Source organism: Mus caroli, unplaced genomic scaffold (assembly GCF_978045245.1).
Source record: "Mus caroli unplaced genomic scaffold, Mus_caroli_1 scaffold_1, whole genome shotgun sequence".
Taxonomy (NCBI): Eukaryota; Metazoa; Chordata; class Mammalia; order Rodentia; family Muridae; genus Mus; species Mus caroli.
This window is the reverse complement of record NW_028227256.1, coordinates 50,843,133-50,855,279: the sequence shown is the minus strand read 5'-3', so window position 1 is coordinate 50,855,279 and position 12,147 is coordinate 50,843,133. Positions and strand designations below refer to the sequence as shown.

Below are 12,147 nucleotides of genomic sequence, written 5' to 3'. Positions count from 1 at the left end.
CACTTCTGTGTTTGCTAGGCCCCGGCATTGTCTCACAAGAGACAGCTATCTTTGGGTCCTTTCAGCAAAATCTTGCTAGTGTATGCAATGGTGTCAGTGTTTGGAAGCTGATTATGGGATGGATCCCTGGATATGGCAGTCTTTAGATGGTCCATCCTTTCTTCACAGCTCCAAACTTTATCTCTGTTACTCTTTCCATAGGTGTTTTGTTCCCAATTCCAAGAAGGGGCACAGTGTCCACACTTTGGTCTTCATTCTTCTTGAGATTCATGCGTTTAACAAATTGTATCTTATATCTTGGGTATCCTAAGTTTTTGGGCTAATATCCACTTATCAGTGAGTACATATTGTGTGAGTTCCTTTGTGAATATGTTACCTCACTCAGGATGATGCCCTCCAGATCCATCCATTTGGCTATGAATTTCATAAATTCATTCTTTTTAATAGCTGAGTAGTACTCCATTGTGTAAATGTACCACATTTTCTGTATCCATTCCTCTGTTGAGGGGCATCTGGGTTCTTTCCAGCTTCTGGCTATTATAAATAAGGCTGCTATGAACATAGTGGAGCATGTGTCCGGGATCTGACTTTTATGTACATTAAGAACAACTTTCTGATTCATGTAGAAATGTGTTTCCTCTGGGAGATTTTGGAATCTGAAAACAGTGAACACCCAATGAGTGTTTGTCTGGTTGCTTCCCGAGCACAAGGGGAGAGTGGAAAGCTCCCAATCAAAACTGAAACAGAGGCAGGCCTGAGTGGTGAAGCTCTGGTAGTGGGCACTGGTGAGGTCAGACTATAGGCATGTGGGGCTCATAAACACAAGCAAGATTCCTAAAGGCTTTTCAGGAAGAGAGAGTTGCCCCTTTCTGATGTGCAAACCCTGCTGCAGCTTTGTGTTTGGTGGCAGTGTAGAGGTAGCCAGCCATGGATGCACAGCTGGACTTGGTTGTCAGGTTGTGTTGTGACCTGAAGATTGTATATCTGCTTTCCTGCTTCACTGCCAATAAGCATTTTTCAAGCTTTGGGGAATGAGCTACTTTAGTTAAGTGGTATCTTTAATTTTCTAAGATTAATCCATTCAGCCGCCACAAACCATAGTGCTTCCCTCGGGCATCCCTTGGAATCAATAGATTTGAATGCTAGGGACTCTAGAAATAATCAATTGAGGTTTCAGTGAGTGATCTGGTGGAGCTGGGAGAAAGGACCAGTTTCCATTCTTTTGTTCTTAGCCTTCAACTTCTTTCCTTGTGCAGATACTTCAAATTCCTAGAGCCTGCCCTCCCCACCCCACCCCACCCCACCTCCCTTGCCTCAACCCCTACCCCCCTCACCCTCTACCCACTCCTCTACCCACCTCCACCTCTGTGCTCTGGTCATGCTGATCCTTTGCCATCCTGAAAAGCACAGCACAGCCTTTTGCCCTTGGGCCACTGCCCTGCCCTTCCATGGAGGGATCACCTCCCTTTCCTCTCCTCCAAACCAGCTGCTTGACAGCATCATTCAGGGCTCAGCTGAGTGACCTTCCTGTTAGTCCATGGATTGGGTCTTTTGGGCAGCAGCTCACACTTCAGGCCTTCTCTTTTTCCCTGTGTAAAATGTACCCTCATACTATATATTTGCGTATTTAATGTCCCTTCTGTTTAGACCATGTCCCTTCTGTATCTGCCATGCCTAGTACCACACAAAGTCATTTTATCATAGTAATGAAAGCACAGTGGTGATCTATGTGCCTCCCCCATTTTAATGCTGTTATTTATTTCTCTGACATCCCTCATAAACAACTGTAGGCTGGAGAAAGAAATAGGATAGGAAGGTTCTGGGGTCTGATACTGGCTGTATGTTCTTAGTACATTTGTTTACCATGATGGAGGAGGTGTCATGTCTAAATTACCTATGTTTTAAAAGTTCCCTCTTTGTGAAACAAATGTGTCCATGTGTTGGTGTGATTCCTATGCTCCAACGCTTAATCTCTCCCCATATCCCATACTTTAAAGCTCTTCTTTTTTTTTCTTTATTAGATATGTTCTTTATTTACATTTCAAATGTTATCCCCTTTCCTGCTATCCTCTCTGAAAATCCCCTATCCTCTCCTCCCTCCCCTGCTCACCAACCCCCCCACTCCTGCTTCTTGGTCCTGGCATTCTCCTATACTGGGGCATAGAGCCTTCTCAGGACCAAGGGCCTCTCTTCCCACTGATGACCGACTAGGCCATCCTCTGCTACATATGCAGCTGGAGCCATGAGTCCCACCATGTGTTTTCTTTGGTTGGTGGTTAAGATCTTCTTGTTCATTGGGAATTTAGTTCCTGCTCTATGTACAGTATTGAGTATATAGTGAATTTGAAATCGATTGCAAAAGTAGTTTGTGCTAGGGACAAGCAGGATCCTTTATATAGGAATGGAGGAGGTGGATGCATTTAAGACTATGGATGGTCCAGAATCTGGAAGTCAGCTGAGGTGTCATACCTATGTATAACGATCAGGCCTGGAGACCTGTTCCTGTACTGTGAGCCTTCTAGTAACCCAGGGGAATCTGCTGTTCTATCACTAGAAAACGGCCGAGAACTCAAGGTTTTGAACTGTTTTTCACTGAGAATGAGATCAGAGACACTCTGTTATTAAGTCTGTTGTAAACTGGCTACAGCCACCTTTGATGCTAATAAAGAGAGTGAATTAGTGTTTCCTGGGCCTATTTACTGATCTAATGGTGACTAAGGCCATTATGAACCCTCTGGCAGGTTAGTTAAGATGCTGCAGTTTTCAGGAGTGTTACTTGACGGAGGCAGAATAATGTACAAGCACCTGGCTTTGAGTATTGTTTTGATCTGGGTTCAAATCATGTCAATCATGAACCTTCATCTGTGGTCTCTTCCTCTGTTCGTGGGTCTAACCTTGCTACCAACTTCATTCTTAGAGCACTGCGGTAGCAGTCAGCAGAGTGTTGCTTTGTTTGTTTGTTTGTTTTATTTTGTTTTGTTTTGTTTTTACAGACAGGGTGCCTAGCTCTGGCTGGCCTCAAACTTGAGCTGCCTGTGTCTCAGCCTCTTCACTGTTGGAAATACAGTTGTGTGCCAGAGACCATTTTAAAAGCAAAGTCTTTATGGTCCTGGCACATAGTAGGCACTCTATCTACATTTGCTACTGTTTCCCCATGCAGGAAAAACGTGATGATTTGTCCCAAGACTGCTCTGGGTTTGTCAAGTATGGCTGGTGGGCTTTCCAGCATCAGAACACGCATAGCTCTGGGTCCACGCATGGGTCCACTTCTTTAATTATTCATTCTCTCTCTCTCTCTCTCTCTCTCTCTCTCTCTCTCTCTCTCTCTCTCTCTCTCTCTCTCTCTCTCTCTCTCTCTCTCTCTCTCTCCTGCTCTCAGCATTCCTCAATTGTTTGTAGTTTTTGGTTCCATGGGTACAGTGGAGGCAGCCATGCTGGTGAGACCTCACATGTGTAGCTTCTGCTATTTCTAGGAGATGAGCTCTGACATCACACTTCCTATCTTCTGGCTCCTGCTATCTTTCTGCCCCTTCTGAAATGATTCCTGAGGCTTAGGTTGGGGGGGGGGGGCTGCAGATCAGTTGGGGCTGGACAGCACATGGTCACTTCCTCTCTGCATTTTAATCAGTTGTGGTTTTCTGTGATATCTGTCTGCTACAAGGAAATTTTTCTTTGATGAAGGGTGAGATCTATACTTATCTGTTGGTATAAGGATAAATATTTAGAGTTAAGAATTATTTTTGGTTAATAAAGTGGATTCTTCTTCTTTATCCAAGGCTAGGTTTGGGTAGTTGGCTAGGTTTCCAGGACCAGACATGATTTTCTTCTTGTTGAGTGTCCCTTCCATATGAAGAGCTATTGATTACTGCCAAGGTATGTGCACCAGTATGACAACCTTTGGGCTATCGTGCCTTGCAAATCATTGCTTTAGTTCATAGGGACCATAGATAGGAAGGGTGCCTGGTTGCTTCCCTTTCTTGAATGTTTTCATGCTGCCTTCTGGTATCACAAAAGCTTCAGGTGGGAGGCTTTCGGGTCAGATCCATCTAGGCTCTCCAGGTTTTGTGTGTGAAATCCATGGTGTTGTCAGCCTCTGGGAGGCAACTGAGTATAACAGAAACAGCCTGTACTGTTTTGGCAGACTCTTGGAAATCCTGACGAACAACTCAAAACAGAGCTTCTCACGCCTTTTTGTGTTTTGTTGTTTGTTTGTTTTTTAATTGTTGTTGTTGTTAAATAGTCTATGGCTCTTGAGTTGGAGCATTGTCAGCCCAGATGGGAATATAGATACACACACAACAGAGAGAGAGAGAGAGAGAGAGAGAGAGAGAGAGAGAGAGAGAGAGAGAGAGAGAGAGAGAGAGAGAGAGAGAGAGTCTGGAAAGAGAGACCCATCTATACCACTCCACTCATCATATGCCCAAAGGACTGGACATCCTACTCCACAGACGCTTGCTCAGGCCATGTTCATTGCTGCTCTATTTACAATAGCTAGGAAATGCAAACAAACTGAAGGTCCTTCAACTGATGACCATTTTATTATCTATCTACTTAAATTACATATAATACATATAAGTCTGATACTAGCTATACTTATTATTGTAGCCATTTATTCATTAAAAGTAAGGCCAGAAGATAACTTCTGAATTGATGACTGTTTGGAGACTTTCATTAAAGCTATATATTGTTTGCAAAGGCTCTAGTCTTTTTTAATAATTTGCAGTGATAAATCTACAGATTCCTCACTGGACTGATGTGGCTGCTCCCAGTCCATTCACTAGCTTCAGGGAAGGCCGTAGCTGATAAATGGGAGTGGTGTACTAGAGATTCCAGATAGCAGCTTCTCTGTTCAGCCTCTATCAGACTCTGTGTGTGTGTGTGTGTGTGTGTGTGTGTGTGTGTGTGTGTGTGTGTGTGTGCATAACTCATTCCTTGGAATTCTCCCATGGAAAAGCAAAGGAAGGAAGCCGAGGGGAGGATGGGGCGATTACATCCTGTACCCTTTCCAGGGAGTGGCCACATCTGCCTCAGCAGAAGGGACATAATGGGATGTGTTTTTTCACTTAGGATGCCTGGGCAGTAACAAGACTTGATGTGTGGCCAGGGCGGCTCAGTGTTGTTCTCAGCTGGACAGGACTGATCTGTATAGGTCACCTCTATTTCTACCTAGTATTTCATTTCTAGAACATCCGAGGAGCAGGGAGAGGCAGAGCATCAGCCAAGTGGACTTGGCAGGCCCCCAGGAACACCTGAGGACTCTAAGCCTGCTGTGGCCTTGGTTCTGGCTGCCGCTGTGACGAAGCTGCCAAGGGTCTAGGCCAGGTGCATGCTTTTAAGCAGAATGTGACATATCCCTCTTGCTGCTTCCTGTGCCGGGATCGAGCTGATGGATTCTTCCCAGCAAAGACACAGAGGAACTCTTGGGGACTCTTAAAGGTAAGGTACAGGAAAAGTCTGTACTCCTACCTGACTTCCTCGTCCAAGTGTAGGTTTGTGCCTCTCTCTGCCTCTCTCTGAGAAGTTCTTCAGTGTAGTCCTCTCCATTGGTTACTGGTGGTGACTAGTGAGCTGTGTGCTGTGTTTGCCATATTTAGTACTTGACAGCACGGTGCAGGAGACCAGTGCAGGGATTAAGACAGGAAACTTCTGTAGGAAACAGGAAGTCCCCTTGTTGACTTTTTGAAGCCTCCACCACCACTCCCCCACCAGCCCCGTGTGAGTGGATTGCTTCACTGTGTGTGGTAAGTACAGCTTCTCTCTCCAGGAATTTTTTTTAAAAGTGCTGAGACTCTGAGTCTAAAGCAGGTTATATTATCTGCCCCTGGAGAAAGTTACTTATTTATTTATTTATTTATTTTATGAAATTTGAAGCTTTTCTTTCAGGGCATGAGGTGCTAAAACACATTTGTCTTCAAAGGAAGCAGTCTGTGGACGATCTGTGGAGATGTGTCCCAGAGACCATGATGTAACAATAATATTAAAATTAAAAACAAAAGGGGGTTATCCATGGATGACACAAGTCAACAGCGACACCGAGACACAGAGAGATAGAGAGATAGGCAGGATTTTATGTATTCCAGCTGACCTTGAAGTTCCAATAGCCAAGGATGACTTTGAACTTATTATCTTCCTGCCTCTACCTTCTGAGTGCCGGGCTTACAGATATGTGACACTGTGCAAAATTTATGAGGTCCTAGGGATCAATCCTTGGGTTTATGTGATAGGCAAGCACTCTTCAACTGACTTCTGCTCCCAGCTCTGGAAAGGTTTTTTGTTTTTTGTTTTTTTGTTTTTTAAAAATACGATAAAGAAGGAAGGATGTGTAATCAAAACCCATTATTGTCATTCGTGTTATACACGTGCTGCTGAAAAACTTGTTCTGGGTTCCTTGTGTAGAGAGAAGAGGGCACCTCCGTGTGGTTCTAATAGAACTAGACTAAGATGCATTAAGCATTGAGTGACTTCCATTCCAGAACCAGGCAGGTCTACAGAGCTATGTGCCTTGTGGCAGTTTCTACTTGCTATACAGTATTCTTACATACAAGCACATGTGCCAGACGTGCAGCCTTGTGGCAAGTGTTGGTTAAGAAAGAAGAGTTTGGGGCTGAGGAGAAGCTCAGTCAGTAACGTGCTTGGTACATAACCATGGGGACCTGAATTGAGATCCCCAGAACTTGTGTAAGATGTTGGGATCAGCAGCACATGACGGTAACCACAGTGGTGGTCGGGCAGAGACAGGAGGATCCCTGGAGCTCACAGCTCAGCCATTCTAGCCCATTGGTGAGTGTGGCAGTGTGTGCTTCTAACTCCAGTGCTGGATCAAGAGACTGGGACAGTCCTTGGGTCTCACTAGGCAGCTAGCCTAGCCTGAGTGGTGAGCTCCAGGCCAAGGAGAGACCTTGTCTCAGTCATCATGAGGATGGCGCCTGATGTTGTCCTCTGGCTTCCAGATGGATATATACAAACATATGAGAACACACACACACACATACATACAGAGAAAGAGAGAGAGAAAGAGAGAGAGAGAGAGAGAGAGAGAGAGAGAGAGAGAGAGAGAGAGAACACATACACACCACAAATCGAAATAAAAAAACTAAAATGTGAAAACATGGAGGAATGTGCTTTTGCTTATGAAAATCAGCTTCCTTTTGAAAGAAGGTTGAGGTAGATGAAAAGTTCTACAAATGTACGTGTTTCACTCCCGTGGTTTCCAGGCTTGCATCGTCTACTCATATCCTCACTGCAACCCTTCTAAGCCAGGTACCATTAGAATTTTATACACTAAGGAAACAAAGCGTGTGCCATAGAATGGAGACATGAAGCTGAAACTTCTAGCTCCTGTAGTCAAACTGCTGCCTAGACAGTCAGAGGTGCAGTGCCCATTGCATCTGCAGGATAAGCTCTGCACGTGAAGACAAGCACACTTCTCTTGACACATAGAAAGTCCACATGGCTCAGTGCTAGTGATGTAGATGTGGTGTTGCATTGAGGTTTCTGCTAAGGGATGGAGATTGGGAGCCTTCTGTGCTGACTGAGTACAAAGCTGGGCTTTGAGGAATTGTTTGGATAAAGAGAGGGGCATAGGGTAGACCTAAAGAATGAAATCACATGATGGTGGTTTGATGTGGAGAGGTAAGAGGTGACTAAGCTACCTTCCGGGGTTGCTGAACTAGAGTCGGAGCTCAGTCCATGGCCTTTTGCTCTTAGGGTGGAGATTTACATGTGCCATAACTCTGTTCTTCCCTCCTTAAACTTCCAGTCCGTGACTTTCCAGCATGCGCAGTGTGGATGCTTGCAGTGGTATGGGTAGACAGTGACATGCAGTGTGTAGGGACATGGTCTTAGGGTAGGGTTCTAGAGTTACTATGTAGTTACTGGAGGTCCTCATCTTGAACATATTTCTAAAACCTCTCTGATGTCACTTCAGAGAGCTGTGGTTGGTTTGAATGAACTAATAGAGTTTAAAATGCTAGGACAGGGCTTGGCAGCAGGCATTATGTAGTTACGGATCTGGACTGTGGACACTCACCCCATCGGAACAAAATCTCCACTCCTTTCCTCCCATCCGAGTCTTTACCACATGGAACACTGCCCAGACAGTAGTGGTACTCAAAGAACATTTGTTGAACCATGTTTTAACACTGTTACTTTCTCCATCCTGTCTACAATTGTTACTTTCTTTTGATCTTTTGAGGCTTAAACTGTTTAACTATCTTTGACCTACTAACACGTTTCCCCAAATTAAATCCTGTACGTTTCCAGAAATTAAAGCCTGTAGAAAAAAGATATTTTTTCTGTATTTTAAGTGGTTTTCCTTAGGATACAAAATAATGGATTGTGAGTTGTGTACAGTCATGTGTCATTAATTTGTTCATATTCATTCTCTGAATTATCTGCCCTTGACCTTTTCACCTCCTGCTTCTCTGCTTCCTCCTTTTAAATGGTCTTCTTCCTCCTGCTTTTATGCTTCTCGAGCGTGTGTGTGTGTGTGTGTGTGTGTGTGTCTGCACTGAGCAGTGTAAGCTATGTCTATATTTAACTGACCTATTGTGCTGGCTTGTTTTACGTCAACTTGACACAAGCTAGAGTCATCAGAGAGGAAGGAGCCTCAATTGAGAAAATGCCTCCGTAAGATCCAGCTATAAGACATTTTCTTAATTAGTGATTGATGTGGGAAGGCCCAGCCCATTGTGAATGGTGCCATTCGTGGGATGGTGGTCCTGGGTTATATAAGAAGGCAAACTGAGCAAGACATATGGAGCAAGACAGTGAGCAGCACCCCACCGTGAACCTCTGCATCAGCTTCTGCCTCCAGGATCCTCCCCGATTGAGTTCTGTCCTGATCCTGATTTCCTTCTGATGAGCAGCGATATAGAAGTGTAAGCCCAATAAACCCTTTCCTCCCCAACTTGTTGGTCATGGTGTTTTGACACAGCAATAGAAACCTTAACTAAAACATCCATAATATTTTAGTTAGTCTTTTTTATTATATATACTGATTAAGTCTAAGGAGCGAGCACCTTTTTCATCACTGTGGTGGTTTATGGTATTCAGCCTATCCTGGCAGGGAAGGAATGGGGGTGGGAAGCCTCATGTCTGTAGCAGTGTGTGTGTGTGTGTGTGTGTGTGTGTGTGTGTGTGTGTGTGTGTGTGTTACACAGGAAGTGAGGAGAGATTGGCTGGAAATGTGTTGTGCTTTAACTCTCAGGCCCTGGCTTCAGTGACCAACTTTCCAGCTCTGCTTTCTAAAGGCTCCACATACTCCGTAAACAGCATAGCCACTGGGACCAGCCATTCGGATACATGAACCTCTAGAGGACATTTCATATCCACACCCAAACATCAGATTCTGCACGTAAGAGAAAATGTATGCTTGCCTTTTGCTTTCACTCATTTTACTCTCTATCTGCCCAGCTCCCTCTGCCTTTAGGCTCTCTCCTCCTCTTTGTCCCCCTTCTCTCTCTCTCTCTCTGTCTCTCTCTCTCTCTGTCTCTCTCTGTCTCTCTCTCTCTGTCTCTGTCTCTCTCTCTCTCTGTCTCTGTCTCTCTCTCTCTCTCTGTCTCTCTCTCTCTCTGTCTCTGTCTCTGTCTCTCTCTCTCTCTCTGTCTCTCTCTCTCTCTGTCTCTGTCTCTGTCTCTGTCTCTGTCTCTCTCTGTCTCTCTCTCCCTCTCCCTCTCCCTCTCCCCCTCCCCCTCCCCCTCCCTCCCCCTCCCCCTCTCCCTCTCTCTCTCTCATACACACACACACACAACTCTACACATGAGAAAAACATCATATTTGTCCTTTTGAATCTGAATTTACTTCTCTAGTTCTATTTCCCTGAAAATTGCATAATTTCATTTATCTTCATAGCTGAATAAGACTTTATATACTGCATTTTTAACCCATTCATTCAGTGATGGGCACCTCAGCTGGGCTGTGTATAGTGCAGTACTGAGAATGAAAGCACAACCATCTTATGATGTACTCAGACACCTTCACGTACACACTCAGGAGTGGTAGAGCTGGATCATATGGTAGTTCATTTTTAGTTGTTTGAGAAAATGTTATACTGATCATAGTAGGCAGACAAATTTTCATCACTACCTACTGTGGGTAAGGATTTCTTCTCCCTCCCCATCTTACCAGATTTGCTGTCTTTAGTTTTCATGATGATAACCATTCGGAATGGGGTAAAATAGAATTCAGTGTAGTTTAGATTTACATTTCCCTGAAGCCAAAGACATTGGGGATTTTCCCCCAACATGTATTGGCTACTTATAATTTTTCTTACTTTTTGTTGAATACATTTTTATATTTAATTTTTGAGCCCGTTATATATTCTGGACAGTAATTCTGCCTAGCTCCCCCATCCTATAATTTTTCTCATCACTCTGCTGATTGTCTCCGTGGCTATACTGAAGCTCTTTTATTTAGTGTGATCCCATTCGTCAATTCTTATTATTATTTCTGACCTGTTGGAGTCCTTTCCTGGAAGCCTTGGACCAGGATTATATCTTGAAGCCTTTTCTCTGTATTTTTCTCTATGAGTTTATGAGTTCCCAGTCTTCTACTAAGAGTTTTGATCCACTTTGAATTTGCTGTTTTTCATAGGGAGAGATCTGCTTCTGCTTACACTGCTTTAGATGTAGACAACCAGTTTTAGCAGCTCCATCTGTTGAGGAGGCTCTTTTTCCCATATATGTTTTTTATATTTTCCTCAGAAACCAAGTAGCTGTAGCTGTTCCTGCATCGCTTCATTTCTGGGTCACCGACTCTTTGGTTTGCTTGTCCGTTTTTGTGCCAGTCGCATGCTGGTTTTGTTACTATAATTTTATAATTTTATAATTTGAAGTCCAGCATTATGACATTTCCAGCACTGCTGTTTCTTTTTAGGCTTGCTTTGGCTTTTGTGGTCTTTTGTGCCTCCCTATAAATATCTGGATTGATTTTTCTAGTTCTGGGAAGGATGTGATTGGAATTTTTATGGAGAGTCCACTGAATCTGTAGGTTGTTAGGAAAAGATTGTTTACTTCAATCTTTACGGTAGAAATTCTGTCGCAGCAGGAAGTCTTGTTCTTCCATATCAGCCTTGGTGCATAGATTAGGACTGAGGTATTTCATCATCGTCATCATCATAGAATACTATGAAAGGGCCTAATGTTAGCTCTTGTGCCAAAATGTCTACCAAATCACTAAATAACATTAGAAATAACCTATTGCAAATGACTTACTATACTTTCATAGTGTTATTCCTTATAAATTTTTACAATAATCAAATCACATGCAGGTTTCCTGGTTGGCATACACAAACCATCAGTCCCCTTTTCACTTGAAAGGTTATCAAAGAGCTTGAGTGTTGCTAGGCCTGGTGCCATAGACCTCAGCTTTGGGGGTGAAGGAAAAGGGTCACAAATCCAAGGTGGCTGTAGTGTGAATTTATGCTCACTCTGGGCAACCCAGTGAGACCCTTTTATGTCACAAATAAAAAGCAACAAGAGAAGTGGGGAGCTAGAGCTCAGGGCTAGCCTGGCCTAGCCTGGCAAGGCCGTTATTCCTCCCACTGAATACTACTAAATACTCAACTCTTATAAATCCTGCACAGGAAAGGATTCAGTTGGAAAAACTTGTAACTCTTCTGTTAAAATATTCTGAAAGTCTTTGCCAGGAAGGAGCTTATTGGACTAGGGTGGTTGTTCCATAGTAGAGCCCTTGGCTAGTGTGTCAAAGGTTTGGCTAGATCCCCAGGGCTGCAAAAATATAAACTAAATCATAACCAGGATGACAACAACAGCAAAAACCATGTTGAAGATGTTTCAAATGCCTTTGTTCAAAACTTGTCACATGATCTCCTTGTGTCTTTATGTGTTGGCTGCAAAGCTGAGTATCAGCTAAACGTGCCTGAGTTGAGATTTTTAGCTGAAAGTCATTGCTTTAAAGATTGAGAGTTTAGAATGATCTCACTAATTGTCTAATAAAGCCTACCATAAGATTTGCAGTATTGTTCTTGTTTGTGTCTGCTCTGCACAAGGTGGGTAGCTCATAGCCACTGCTAGGTGCTGTGCTCCTGAAAGTAGCCCCTCAGCTATATTCCCATCAGGAGCCCTAATAAAACCCACTGGCTCATACACAGAGAAAAGACACCTTGTGGATTCCTCAGTGAGAATG

The 12,147-nt window shown here is 43.7% G+C and overlaps 1 protein-coding gene across 5 annotated transcripts in view; it reads left to right on the top strand.

Annotated features, from left to right (window-relative positions):
• The window catches only part of Hecw2 (HECT, C2 and WW domain containing E3 ubiquitin protein ligase 2), a 407,742-nt gene that overhangs the window by 229,705 nt on the left and 165,890 nt on the right, over positions 1-12,147 (top strand). The window contains exon 1 of one of the 5 annotated variants that reach the window (XM_029476582.2): positions 5,086-5,436. The exons of the other annotated variants lie outside the window; for them this stretch is intronic. The gene's annotated coding sequence lies outside the window, so the exon portion shown is untranslated. Of the gene's footprint in view, positions 1-5,085; positions 5,437-12,147 lie in introns of those variants that run through there. 5 annotated transcript variants of the gene reach the window in all.